The following is a 12611-nucleotide window of genomic DNA, read 5'->3' as shown; positions in this document are numbered from 1 at the left end:
TCATAAGGTCTGTTTTCTTGACCTCTGATCATATGTGTAGCTCTTCTCTGCACTCTCTCAAGCTTTTCCACATCCTTTTTGAATTCTGGAGCCAAAAATTGGACACAGTACTCCAGCTGCGGCCTCACCAAGGCCAAGTACAAGGGAAGAAAGACATCCCGGGATTTTCTTGAGAAGCATCTATGGATGCAGGCCAGTGTTTTGGTTGCTTTACTAGCTGCAGCATCACACTGAATGCTCATGTTCATCTTGTGGTCAATGATGACCCCCAAGTCTCTTTCTTCTGTAGTCCCAGCCAGCGTAGCACTGCCAAGCCTATAAGAATGCTGCAGGTTTTTCCTCCCAAAGTGGAGAACCTTGCATTTTTCGGTGTTAAACACCATCAGGTTCTTGTCTGCCCGTTTGTTGAGCCTGTCCAGGTCAGTCTGGATTGCCCTCCTGTCTCCTGGTGTGGATACTTTGCTCCAGAGTTAGGTGTCATCAGTGAACTTGGCCAGTCTGCTTCTGACTCCAATGTCTGCATCATTAATGAAGATGTTGAACAATATGGGTCCAAGGACAGAGCCTTGGAGGACCCCCCTGGTCACAGGGCACCATAATGATTGACTTTTGTCAATTACTACCCTCTGGGTCCAACCACGGAGCCAATTCCCCAGCCAGTGGATCGTGGTGGACCCAAGGCCACAATTGGCCAGTTTCACCAAGAGGTGATCATGGGATACCAGATCAAAGGCTTTTTTGAAGTCAAGATATGACATCAATCTCTTCTCCCTTGTCCAGGTGATAGGTCACCTAGTCATAGAAGGTAATGAGATTGGTCAAGCAAGACCTACTTGTGCTGGCTATTCCTCAGGATGTTGGTGTCAGCCAGTCCATTAAGGATGGCCTCTTTTTAATAAACTTTTCTAAGATCTTCCCCGGGATAGAAGTCAGGCTGATGGGCTTCTAGATGGGCGGATCCACTTTCCTCCCTTTCTTGAAGATAGGCACCACATTGGCCTTCTTCCAGTCTTCGGGCATTGCACCAGAGCGCCAGGAGTTTTCAAAGATCTGTGCCAGAGGCTCGGCTATGATGCTTGCCTGCTCCTTGAGTAGTCTTGGGTGTAGATTGTCAGGGCTGGCTGACTTGAAGGTATCCAGTCTCTCAAGGTGTTCCTTCACGAGGTCAACATTGATGGAGGGCAGGGGATCTCCCTCACCCGGACTGCCCTGTCCCGTGGTGGGCATGGGCATCCCATGGGACTGATGAAAGACCAACACAAAGTACCCATTTTATAGGTTGGCTTTTTCCTGGGTGTCAGTTGTCCCATCTGAGTTGGTATGGGTCAAAAATTGCCCTTGCTTTTCTTCCAGCTCCCCACATATCTGAAAAGGGACTTTTTATTGTCCTTAATGCTTGAAGCTAGTTGGAGTTCAGTTGCAGCCTTGGCTTTCCTGGTTTGCTCCTTGCAGGACCAGACCAGTGCAGAATATTCCTCCTTGGAGGTGAATCCCATCCTCCATCCTTTGTAGGCCTTCCTTTTTATTTTCAGGAGGTCTGCTAGATCCCTGGAGAGCCAGGGGGGCTGCTGTGCCCTCTTGCTGCCTTTCCTCTGAGATGGAATAGAATTAGCTTGTGCATTGAGGATTGCTCCCTTGAGGAGCAACCACTCTTTCTGAACTCCCCTCCCCCTGGGGTCGTGGTCCCTTAGGGCCTCACTGACAAGCCTCCTGAGCTTGTCAAAGTCGGCTTTCCTCAAGTCGAGGACTTCCGTCTTGCTGACTGACATGCCAGCTTTACAGCAGATGGTGACGGTGATCAGCTCATGGTTGCTGTCACCCAGCTTCCCATCGATCACTAGGTCGCTGATTAGGTAATACCCAGTAGCCAGTACCAGGTCGAGCAGCGCTTTACCTCTCGTTGGCCCATAGACTTCTTGAGTCAGGTAGAGGTCATCCACGCACAATAGGAAGCTTTGCAACCACTTGGATTTTGCTGAGTGATCCTCCACAAGATGTCTGGGTACCCCGGCTGGGTCAGGGTTGGGCTCCCTTAAGTGCCTTGGCCTGATGGCTTTGCAAGGGTTGCTCAGCGGGCCAGCAGTGGCGGTAGTCCCCCCTGCCCCCCCGGCAGGCTCATTTTAAAGCCCAGTGCAGCAGGTCAGCTAGTCTGGCTGAGAACAGCCTCCTCCCTAGGGGAGAGAGGTGGAGGCCATCTCTTCCTAGCAGCTCGCTGTCTCTCTTGCCAAAGAGCGGGCTGTGATCATGGAAGCCAAAGCCTTCCCAATAACACCAGCACCGCAGTCTTTGGTTAATTACCTGGATCCTCCTCTCCCTCCTTAGCCCATACCCTGAGACTGGGAGGATCGAAGAGAACACCACCTGTGCCCCCAGACCCTTTAGCCTCACTCCCAAATCCCTATAGCACCTCATGACCCGGCTGGAAGCGCTCTGAGCCATGTCATTGGCGCCCACGTGAATAAGGAGTATGGGATAGTGGTCTGTGGGCTAGAAGAGCTTAGGGATCCTCTCTGCAATGTCCCGGATGCGGGCCCCTGGGAAGCAGTAGACTTCCCAGGCTAAGGGATCGGGGCGGCAGATTACCTCCTCAGTCCCCCTCAGGATGGAGTCTCTCACAACAAATGCTTTACGTTTTGTCTTGGGGAGAGCAGGGGCGGTAGCTGCAGTTGGGCCTGTGTTGCCTGTGGGAGCTGGCAACTCAGCAGGCTGTGCTGGAGCTGCAAGAGGTGTGTATCTGTTGCTAAGCTCCGGCAGGGCAGGGGCCTTGGTGCGGCAGGCCTTGGGGCCCTTGACCACCTTGGTCCATCCCCATGACTGGACAGAATGGGAGGTCCCAGGGTCCTCCCTTGTGCTGGAGGGAGATCATGGTTTACCCTCCACCTCCCCGGGGAGAAGGGCCTGGCAGTAGGAGTCTTATCTCCTGCTCGCAGTCCCTGATGGTACACAGTCTCTGGACTGTGGTCTGGAGCTCCTCCAACTGGTGCGCCAGAGACCCCAAAAGGGAGCAGACCCTGCAAGGGAGTTAGCCATGCTGTATGGCCCCAGAGCCTGAAAAAGGGACAGGCAGTCCCTCCAGCCGAGAGCCAGGGGCTCTGTCTGCATGGAGCCCGGAACCAGGGGCTCCATCTGGGTGGCTGTCTCTCTGAGGTGCCAGAGTGACACCTCAGGGGACCCTCAGTGTGGCAAGTGCCCATTCGCTACATGCCACTGGTAGGCGGGCTGGGCCTGAGTCTACCTTCCCTAAGGAGCTCGCAGGCAGGGCCTCGGGCCCTCCCACACACCCTCCTGTACAAACTCCACACTCACGTGCCGTTAGATGAGCGCACCTGTTTGCGCAGCCTGTTCGCATGGCTCCCTGGGGGGCTGGGCGAAGTAGGGGCCTGGGCAGGACGAGACCCAGCCTGCCTCCCACTCAGCTGCCTCCTCCCACTCTCTAGGGTTTAGCTCCCTCCTACCACAGGCCCTGCTTACCTCCAGCTGTGCTGGGGGTTGGCAGGGGGCTCCGCGGCTACTGGGGGTCTCTGAGGGGCTTTGGGGGAGCAGGGGTGCTGCGTATGACAGCTGAAAAGTATGCCTGTGTGATAATGGTGCTTGCTGAAGACTCTGTGAAGATTAGACCAAGTGTTTTTCTGTATTTGTTTAGATATTAAGCTGTATTTTGTTGCTAAAAGCCTAATTAAAGTTTAAAACATAGTAAGGCCTAGTAAACTTAGCAAAGGCTTGAAGTAGTTAGGCCCTGTGGCATAGTTAAAATTACCTTATCAAAGGAATGCAAGGCTTGTACTGCTATTGGTCAGTCTAAAGGCAGTTGAAGTAAAAGGAATCTGAGTGGTTGTACGTTATCAGTACAATTCAGAAGCTATAAATTAGCTGGAATTTCTAGAAACCTTTCAGAAGGAAGATGCAGCTCTGTGAAAAGGATTAGTTAGCTGTTGGCCTGGATCAGTGGGCCTCTGGATCTCAAGAAGCCCAAGCACTGAATTCCAGGGTCCTTCCCGGTACCCTTAAGACAGTGCTGATCAGGGACACTTGCTTCGCTGAACTTTGTGGAGAGAGAAACTTGTACAACAGGCATCAGAGGGGACTGCCAGTAAGTTGCCGACGCAAATTGCTCTTGTCTGTCATTGTTTAAGTCAATAAACCTTTCTTACTTTTCAACCCCCGACCACACTCTTAATCCCGAACCCTCCGCAGGCAGCTGTGACAGCAGCGGGCTTTCACCCGCAGGTCTCTCGCTGCTCCCAGAGCCTAAATCACTGATAAAGATGTTGAACAGCACAGGCCTGATGACTGAGCCCTGGGGAACTCCACTGCCCACATATCCCTCTAGGTCAAAAATGACCAGTCCACCACAATTCTCTGGGTGTAACCACCCAGCCAATTTGCCACCCATCTGATCGTGTAGGCATCAATCCTGCAGTTGCACAGTTGTTGTTTTTTTTATGAGAATGGGGTGAGAAACAGTGTCAAAGGCTTTCTTGAAGTCCATGTAAACAACATCATCCAAGGACTTTGTGATCTGCTCATAAAAGGAAACAAGGTTAGTCAGGCAGGATCTGCCTGCAATGAACCTGTGTTGGTTGGTCCTGAGCATTACCTTCCATGCTGGGCCCCCGCAGATGTATTTCTTCATAATTTTCTCAAAGGTCTTCCCAAGGATTGAGGTCAGACTAACTGGCCTATAGTTACCCAAGTCCTCCTTTCTCCCCTTCTTGTAAATGGGGACCACATTGGCCCTTTTCCAGTACTCTGGGACCTGGCCAGAGCACCACGAGCTCTCATACAGCCATGCCAGGGGCCGTGCTATGACCTCCACCAATTCCCTCAGTACCTGCAATTGAAGAGCATCTGAACCTGCTGATTTATACTTCAGGGAAAGAGGACTCCTAGGAAGGGATGGCATCCACCTCATGAAGAAAGGTAAGTCCCTGTTCATGGCTAGGATGGCTGATCTTCTGGACAGGGCTTTAAAATAAGATTGATGGGGATACACAAATTCATACATGTCCAGGGATCGACATATAAGTTAGCCCTGTAGATAGGGACACTGGGAGAGCCACTTCTGTGGGAGGTGAGGGAATAGTTCTCCCTCAGCAGGACAGGAAGATGAGGGCCTCAGAAGGAGGACTTAGGTGGCTGTGCACTAATGCCAGGAGCATGGGGAACAAGCAGGAGCTAGCCCTCCTACTCTCCAGTGTCCTACTCTCCAGTGCATGATGATCTAGTAGGGATTATGGAGACCTGGTGGGACTCCTCACACAACTGGAGTGTAGCAATAGAGGGCTACACCCTGCCTAGAAGGGACTGGGTGGGGAAGAAAGGTAGAGGTATTGCTTTCTACGAAAGAGCAGTATACCTCTTTGGAGGCTGACGTTGGCTCCAAAAATGGACAGCTTGAAACCCTCTGGGTCAAGTTGGGGGGAAGGAGTGTGGTGCGGTGATAGAGACCTAACAGTAGCTGTATACTACACCAAACTAGGGGGAGGAACTTGATCTGGAGTTTACCCGAGAATTGACTGAGGCCACACATGCATGTGACATGCTCTTAATGGGCAATTTTAATTATCCAGACATCTGGGAGGAACACTTGGCCAAGCTGGGTCGGTCATGATCCTTCCTAACCTGTGATGAGGAGTTCTTCCTGACTCAAGAGGTACATGGGCCAACCAGAGGTGATGCTCTACTAGACTTGGTCCTGGCCAAAGGAGACCATGTGGTGTCCAATTTAAATATAGAGTGAAGTCATAGATTCATAGATGCTAGGGTCAGAAGGGACCTCAAGAGACTATCAAGCCCAATCCCCTGCCCTGGGCAGGAAAGAGTGCTGGGGTCAGATGACCCCAGCCAGATGAATTCCAACCTTCTCTTAAAGACCCCCAAGGTAGGGGAGAGCACCGCCTCCCTCTGAAGCCTATTCCAAGATTTGGCCACTCTCACAGTGAAGAAGTTTTTCCTGATGTCTAGCCTAAATCTGGTCTCTGTCAGTTTGTGACCATTACTTCTTGTTACCCCAGGAGGTGCCCTGGCGAACAGAGCATCTCTGGTTTCTTGCTGTGCCCCCCTAATGAATTTCTGGGAAGCCACAAGATCACCTCTCAGCCTTCTCTTGTGTAGGCTGAAGAGGTCCAGGTCCCTTAGTCTCTCCTCATAGGGCTTGGCCTGTAAACCCTTAACCATACAAGTGGCTCTCCTCTGAACCCTCTCAAAGTTATCCATATCCTTCTTAAAGTATGGCACCCAGACCCCTTTCCACTTCTGTGCTGCTGAGAGGGTCATTCTCCAGCCAGTAGGTATGCTGGATATTTTTACGCCTTGGGTGCAGCATTCTACATTTGTCCTGGTTGTACTGCACCCTATTGTGTTCTGCCCACTTATCCAACCTGTCCAGGTCCACCTGCAATTGTTTCCTATTCTCTGGAGTGTTCACTTACCCCCACAATTTAGTATCATCTGCAAACTTGGACAGAGTACACTTCATGCCCATATCCAAGTCACTGATGAAGACGTTGAAAAGTACAGGTCCAAGGACCAAGCCCTGCAGAATCCCACTACCCACATCCTTCCAGGTCGATACTGACTCATCTACTACTACTCTGAGTGTGACCCCCAAGCCAATTTGCCATGCACTGGATTGTGTAAGCATCCAATTTATCCATGTAAGCCTCTTAATTTATTTATGAAAATGGGATGATATGGTATTGAAAGCCTTCCTAAAATCTAAGAAAACGACATCCACTTCTAGTCCTATGTCTAAGTGTTTTATGACCCGCTTATAAAATGAAACCAGATTTCTGATTTGAAATCAGAGGTCCTGTGCTGCCCTGGGTGACTGACCATAGTCTGGGCAACATCAACCATGAAACCACCATATTCACTGTCTAACATACGGCAGACAAATTGGATAGCAGGATTGAAGGCTTGGGATTCAAAAATGCAAATTTCAACAAGTAGGGGAAGTGCTGTGGGACCAGGGACTGAATGTGAAAGGTGTGTGTGAAGAGTGGCTGTTCCTTAAGGACACGATCCTTGAGGCACAAAGGAAGTCCATTCCCATGCAGAGAAAACGTAACAGAAGGGCTGGGAAGCACTCTTGGCTAAACAAGGAAATCACAGTCCACTTAAAGAAGAAAAAAAGCTTATAAATAATAGAAGACTATTCCATGATGACCAGTATTTGCAGGGAACAGATAAAACAGGCTAAAGCAGTGACCAAACATAGATTAGAAACGGGAAACAAGAAGTCCTTCTTTAGGTGCATAGGGAACAGGACGAAAACAAATGGGAGTGTAGGGACATTGCTCAACAACTCAGGAGAGCTGGTTACCAGCACCCTGGAGAAACCTGAACTCCTGAATGACTACTTCACCTCTCTTTCACTGGACCAAGAGGAAAACCATGCCAGGTAGAGTAGAGGATAAGCATGGTAGGAATAATTGTCTTCCTACCATTGCTATAGAATTGGTGTATGACCAATTAATAATATTAGATGTATACAGGTCAGTGGGACCTGGTGATCTTCATCCGAGAGTGCTGAAGGAGCTGGTCAAAGCCATTGCAGAAGGCCTGGTGAAACTCTTCCACAACTTGTGGCACTCTCGAGAAATCCCTGAGGACTGGAAGAGGGCTAATGTTGTGCCCATCCACAAGCAGGGCAGAAGGGAGGACCTGGGTAATATAGGCCAATCAACCTAACTTCCATCCTAGGGAAAATCCTAGAGAAGTTCATCAAGGAGTCTATCTGCGATAAGCTTGTAGAAGGTGGGATTCTGAATGACAGCCAGCATGGCTTCATTGCAGGCAGGTCTTGTCTTACCAACCTCATCTCTTTCTGTGACCAGGTAACTCACCACCCAGATACAAGAGAGCAGGTTGACATTGTATACTTTGACTTCCAACAGGCCTTTGATCCTACAATATCCTCATGAGAAAATTGGAGGATTGTGGGCTTAACTCTGAGACAAGCAGGCAGTGGGAAACTGGCTGCAGGATAGAATGCAGTCTCATAATGAATGGATCTGTCGTTCTGGTGAGAAGTGGGCAGTGCTGTGATGCAGGGGTTGTTGCTTGGTCCAGTACTTTTCAACATCTTTATTAATAATTTGGATGTTGGAGTGAAGGGCTCACTGGCCAAGTTCACGGATGACACAGTTATGGGGAAGCGTGATTATGCCTGAAGACAGGCTACAGTTACAGGCGGACCTAGACAGGCTGGCAAGTTGGACAGATCAGAATCTGATGAAGTTCAGTGTCAAGTACTCCACCTCGGGATGAGCAACCGCCAGCACAACTACAGGCGTGGCAGCACCAAACTGACTAGGACCACAAATGAAAGGGACCTGGGGGTAATAATAGACCACAGTATGAGTATGAGCCAGCAATGTGATGCTGTAGCCAGTAGGGCAAATAATACTCTGGCATGCATCAATTGATACATCTCTAGCAAAGCCAAGGAGGTGATTCTTCTACTCTACTCAGCACTGGTTAGACCGCCGCAGGAGTACTGCATCCAGTACTGGCCACTGCGCTTCAACAAGGACATGGACAAGCTTGGGAGAGGCCAAAGAAGAGCCACCTGTGTGATCAGAGACTTAAAAAGCAAGCCATATGAGGAAAGGCTGAGGGATCCAGGACTCTTTAGCCTGAGGAAAAGGCAGCTGAGAAGGGGCCTGATAGCAGCTTACCACTACACTAGGGCAGTACATGAAGGGCTCTGTGTCCTGGTGAACAGTTGCTTGCCCAAAGGAAAAACTAGAAGTAAAAACAAACTGCTGGAAGATCAATTCAGGCTCAACATTAGGAAAAAATTCCTCACAGTCAGGATGTCCAGACTGTGGAATAAGCTCCTTCCAGAGGTGGTGCAATCACCTACCCTGGAAATCTTCAAGAGACTAGACAGGCACCGTGCTGGGGTCACCTGATTCTCGTTATCTTTCCTGATTGATGCAGGAGGCTGGACCCGATGATCTTCTAAGATCCCTTCCAGTTCTACAATCTATGAATCGCTTCTCTCTTCCCCTCTGTTCTGTCCCTCTCTTCTGTTCTCCCTTCTTTCTCTTCTCTCTCGTTTTTTTCTCTCCTTTTCTCTCCCCCTTTTCTCCCTTCTGTCTTGCTCTTCTCCCCCTCATCTCTCCTTCTCTTCCTCCTCACTTCTCTGTCCGTTCTCTTCCCCGTTCTTTCACTCCTCTCTTCTTCTCTCCCCTCTCCTGTCTTCACTCTCCCTCTTCCTTATCCCCTCAGTTCTTTTCTCCTTTCCTCTCTCCTCCCTTCACTTTTTTCTCTCCCTTCCCAGTTCTCCTCCCTCTCCTCTCCCTTCTCTATCCCTCTTCCGTTCTCTTTATTTTGTCTTTTTCTCTCTCTCTCCGTTTCTCTCCCTTCCCCCCTCACATCGCAACGTGCTTAACGAGAAAAATACACTAGAACAAAGGTAGTACATGAAGTTTTATTTATTGCCACCAAGTTCAGAATTTTTAGAAAACCTGGTATTTACTGTTTAAAAAAAAGCAACTATTATTACAAACTATATTAATATGCAACATGTTGTCATATACGCTGCACTCTGGCACCTTACAGGGTACACATTGCAGTTTTTTGGGTACTCTGGCCAAAAATGTTGCCCACCCTTGGTTTACACTGTTATTTTTCCAGTTTACAATTTGTTTCATATGGCTACTGTAACTGATAAAACAATGTTTTATGATAACTAAATGTTTTGATGTTTTAAAACATAGGTAATAGACTATGTGTATGAAAAATCTGCTGGTGCTACTTACGGCTGTATCATTTTAAATTGGTGGTAGTCTGTCAGTTTGGGAACCGCTAATTTAGCTGAAGCTTCCAGATCACAGGCCCTGCTTCTTCTATGGAGGACTTCAGTTTACCTGACATCTGCTGAGAGGGCAATACAGCAGTGCACAGGCAACCCGGGGAGTTTCTAGAAGGTGCTGGAAACAACTTCCTGGTGGCAAGCATTGGAGAGGCCAACTACAGACCGTGCTCTTCTTGACTTGAGACCGAACCAGGAAAGAACTGGTGGGAAATGTAAAAGTAGATGGCAACTTGAACACCAGCAACCATGAGTGAATTCAGGATCCTGAGGAAAGCAGTAGAGGACCCTGAACTTTAAAAAAGCAGCTAGCATGGGACATGAAGGAGAACAAAAAGGGTTTTAAAGGTATGTTACCAGCAAGAGGAAGTGAAATAAAGTGGCTCCCTGACTGAATAGGGGATGCAACATAGTAACAGATGATGCAGAAAAGGCTGGCAGCCTTTTTTTACCTGTCTTCACAGGCAAGGTTAGCTCCTAGACTACTGCACCCAGAAGCACAGTTTGGAGAGGAGGTGAGCAGCCAACAGTAGTGAAAAAACAAGCTGGGGACTATTTAGAAAAGATGGAATTGTACAACTCCATGGGGCTATTCACTATGCACCCAACGGTGCTGAGGGAATAGGATAACGAGTGCAGAGCTGCTGGCCCTTATCTTTGAAAACTCATGGTGATTGGGAGACATCCCAGACAATTGGAAAAGGGCAAATATAGTGCCCATCTTTAAGAAAGGGAAGGAGGAGGATCTGGGGAACTATAGACTAGTCAGCCTCACCTCAGTCCCTGGATGGGTCAAGGAGCAGATTCTCAAGGAATCCATTTGTAAGTACTTGAAGAAGGTGGTGGTTAAGAACAGTCGCCATGGAGTCACCAAGGGCAAGTCATGCTTGACAACCTGATTTCTTTCTATGACAAGATGACTAGCAGGGAACTGATGCATCAGGGCTGTTCACCACCAAAAAGCAGGTGGGGGAGAAAGCCGCAGCTAAACCCACCTCCTGGTGAATGAAGATGGCAGGGGGAACTCTGATATTTTCATGATAAAAGAACAAAAAAAAAAAAAAACAAAAAACCCCACCAATATACATATATATAGGTATTTAGAATGCTGTCGTAATGATTGAGGCAGTGGTAGGCTTCCAAGTTGCTTTAATATGTAAGACACAGATTTGGGGTTTTAAAATAAGAGATGTTGGGATTTTTAAACGGAGAAAACCAGATGCCTGGAGAGACTGAGGGAACTAGGCTTATTTAGTCTGCAGAAGAGAAGACTGAATGGGGATTTAATAGCAGCCTTTAGCTACCTGAAAAGAGGATGGAGCTAGACTGTTCTCCGTGGTGACAGATGACAGAACAAGGAACAATGGTCTCAAACTGCAGCAAGGTAAGTTTACACTAGATATTAGGAAAAAACTTTCCCTCTAGAAGGGTAGTAAAGTACTGGAAGAGGTTACCTAGAAAGGCTGTGGAATCTTTATCCTTGGAAGGTTTTAGTCCCATCTAGACGAAGCTTTGGCTGGGTTGATCTAATTGGGAACTGTTCTGCTTTGAGCTGGAGTCTGGACTAAATAATTTCCTGAGGTCCCTTTTAACCTTAATTGTCTACGATACTATGATTTGCAAAGCATTTTGTTCAATTTTGGTATAAAGAAAAAGTGAATTTGGTTTATTAATAAGTATCGGAAGCCAATCAGGGTAAATGGGCTGCTGTTGTGTAGTTGCAGCCCCTTCTATTCCCCTCCCAGTAGTGAAGTAAATGAGGACAGGATGCTGCTACAGGAAGACAGAGTACCCCAAAAGAGCCACATTAACCCTTTTCTGGATTTGTAGTCTCCACCCAAGTAAGGGTTTATGATCTTTGCTTGGCATTTAACAGTGGCAGCTATAGAGTCAGGGAAGGACTGTCCTGGCTCTTTGACAATATTATAGGAATACTGTCTTGATTCACACCTCTTTTATAAAAAAAAAAAATCTCAGTTCTACTGGAAACAGGTACACAAAATTGTCCCATGTGTTGGTTAGTATTTAAGCAGTGCAGTTTTCTCCAGCCCAGCATTGCTGGAAGTACTGTTTTTGCTTGCACAGCACATGCCCCCAGTCAGATTATTTTTGAAAGGCAGAATGTAGGGAAAAAATATTTTAAGTCATTGCAGACTGTGACAGTAAATGCTCCTAGAAACTGTCCAAGCAGTGCAGCATCCCAGGACAGTCTGGGTGAAGCAACAAGAAGCCTCTGATGTCGCAGGACAGCAACAAAGCTAGGCCCCAGACCCCAAAGGCAGTATTACTGTACAGAAACGTAAACCTCATTAAGGTACTACAGACTACATGCAGCAGCTCACTTCCCCTAACCCAGCTCAGCTGCTGCTTAAGGCACAAGCTGCAGTGCTTGGCTAATAACTACTGCAAATTCCATAGTAGCTCTGAGAGAGTTAATTCTGGATTTTACTCCTTTTGCCTGCTGTGCCACAGAAGCAGCCGCCATTCTGAAAGCCAGCAGAGCATAGCCTCTGCATTCCTCCATGCTTCTTATTCCAGTGAAGAATTTGATTTTAATGGTGCAACAAATCAGCTAGTAGAGCTACTGGAAGAAGACAGAAAGCATAACCATAGAATCATACAAGTAGGGTTGGAAGGGACCTTGTAGATCTTGTAGTCTGACCCCCTGCCTGGGCAGGAGAAAAACTGGGCTCAAATGACTCCAGCCAGGTAGGCATCAAGCCTCCTCTTAAAGACCCCCAGGGTAGGAGCCAGCACCACTTCCCTTGGAAGTTGGTTCCAGATCCTA

The 12611-nt window shown here is 48.2% G+C and overlaps 1 long non-coding RNA gene across 1 annotated transcript in view; it reads left to right on the top strand.

Annotated features, from left to right (window-relative positions):
* The window catches only part of LOC109318274, a 9280-nt gene extending 5484 nt beyond the window's left edge, over positions 1-3796 (top strand). Inside the window, exons 2-3 of the long non-coding RNA XR_002103214.1 lie at positions 2760-2767; positions 3683-3796. This is a non-coding gene — a long non-coding RNA (uncharacterized LOC109318274). The remainder of the gene's footprint in view (positions 1-2759; positions 2768-3682) is intronic.
* The last annotated feature ends 8815 nt before the right edge of the window (positions 3797-12611 follow it).

Source organism: Crocodylus porosus, unplaced genomic scaffold (genome assembly GCF_001723895.1).
Source record: "Crocodylus porosus isolate Cpor-Errol unplaced genomic scaffold, CroPor_comp1, whole genome shotgun sequence".
NCBI classification, from domain to species: domain Eukaryota; kingdom Metazoa; phylum Chordata; order Crocodylia; family Crocodylidae; genus Crocodylus; species Crocodylus porosus.
The sequence above is the reverse complement of the archived record's forward strand: the minus strand, read 5'-3'. Positions and strand labels throughout refer to the sequence as shown.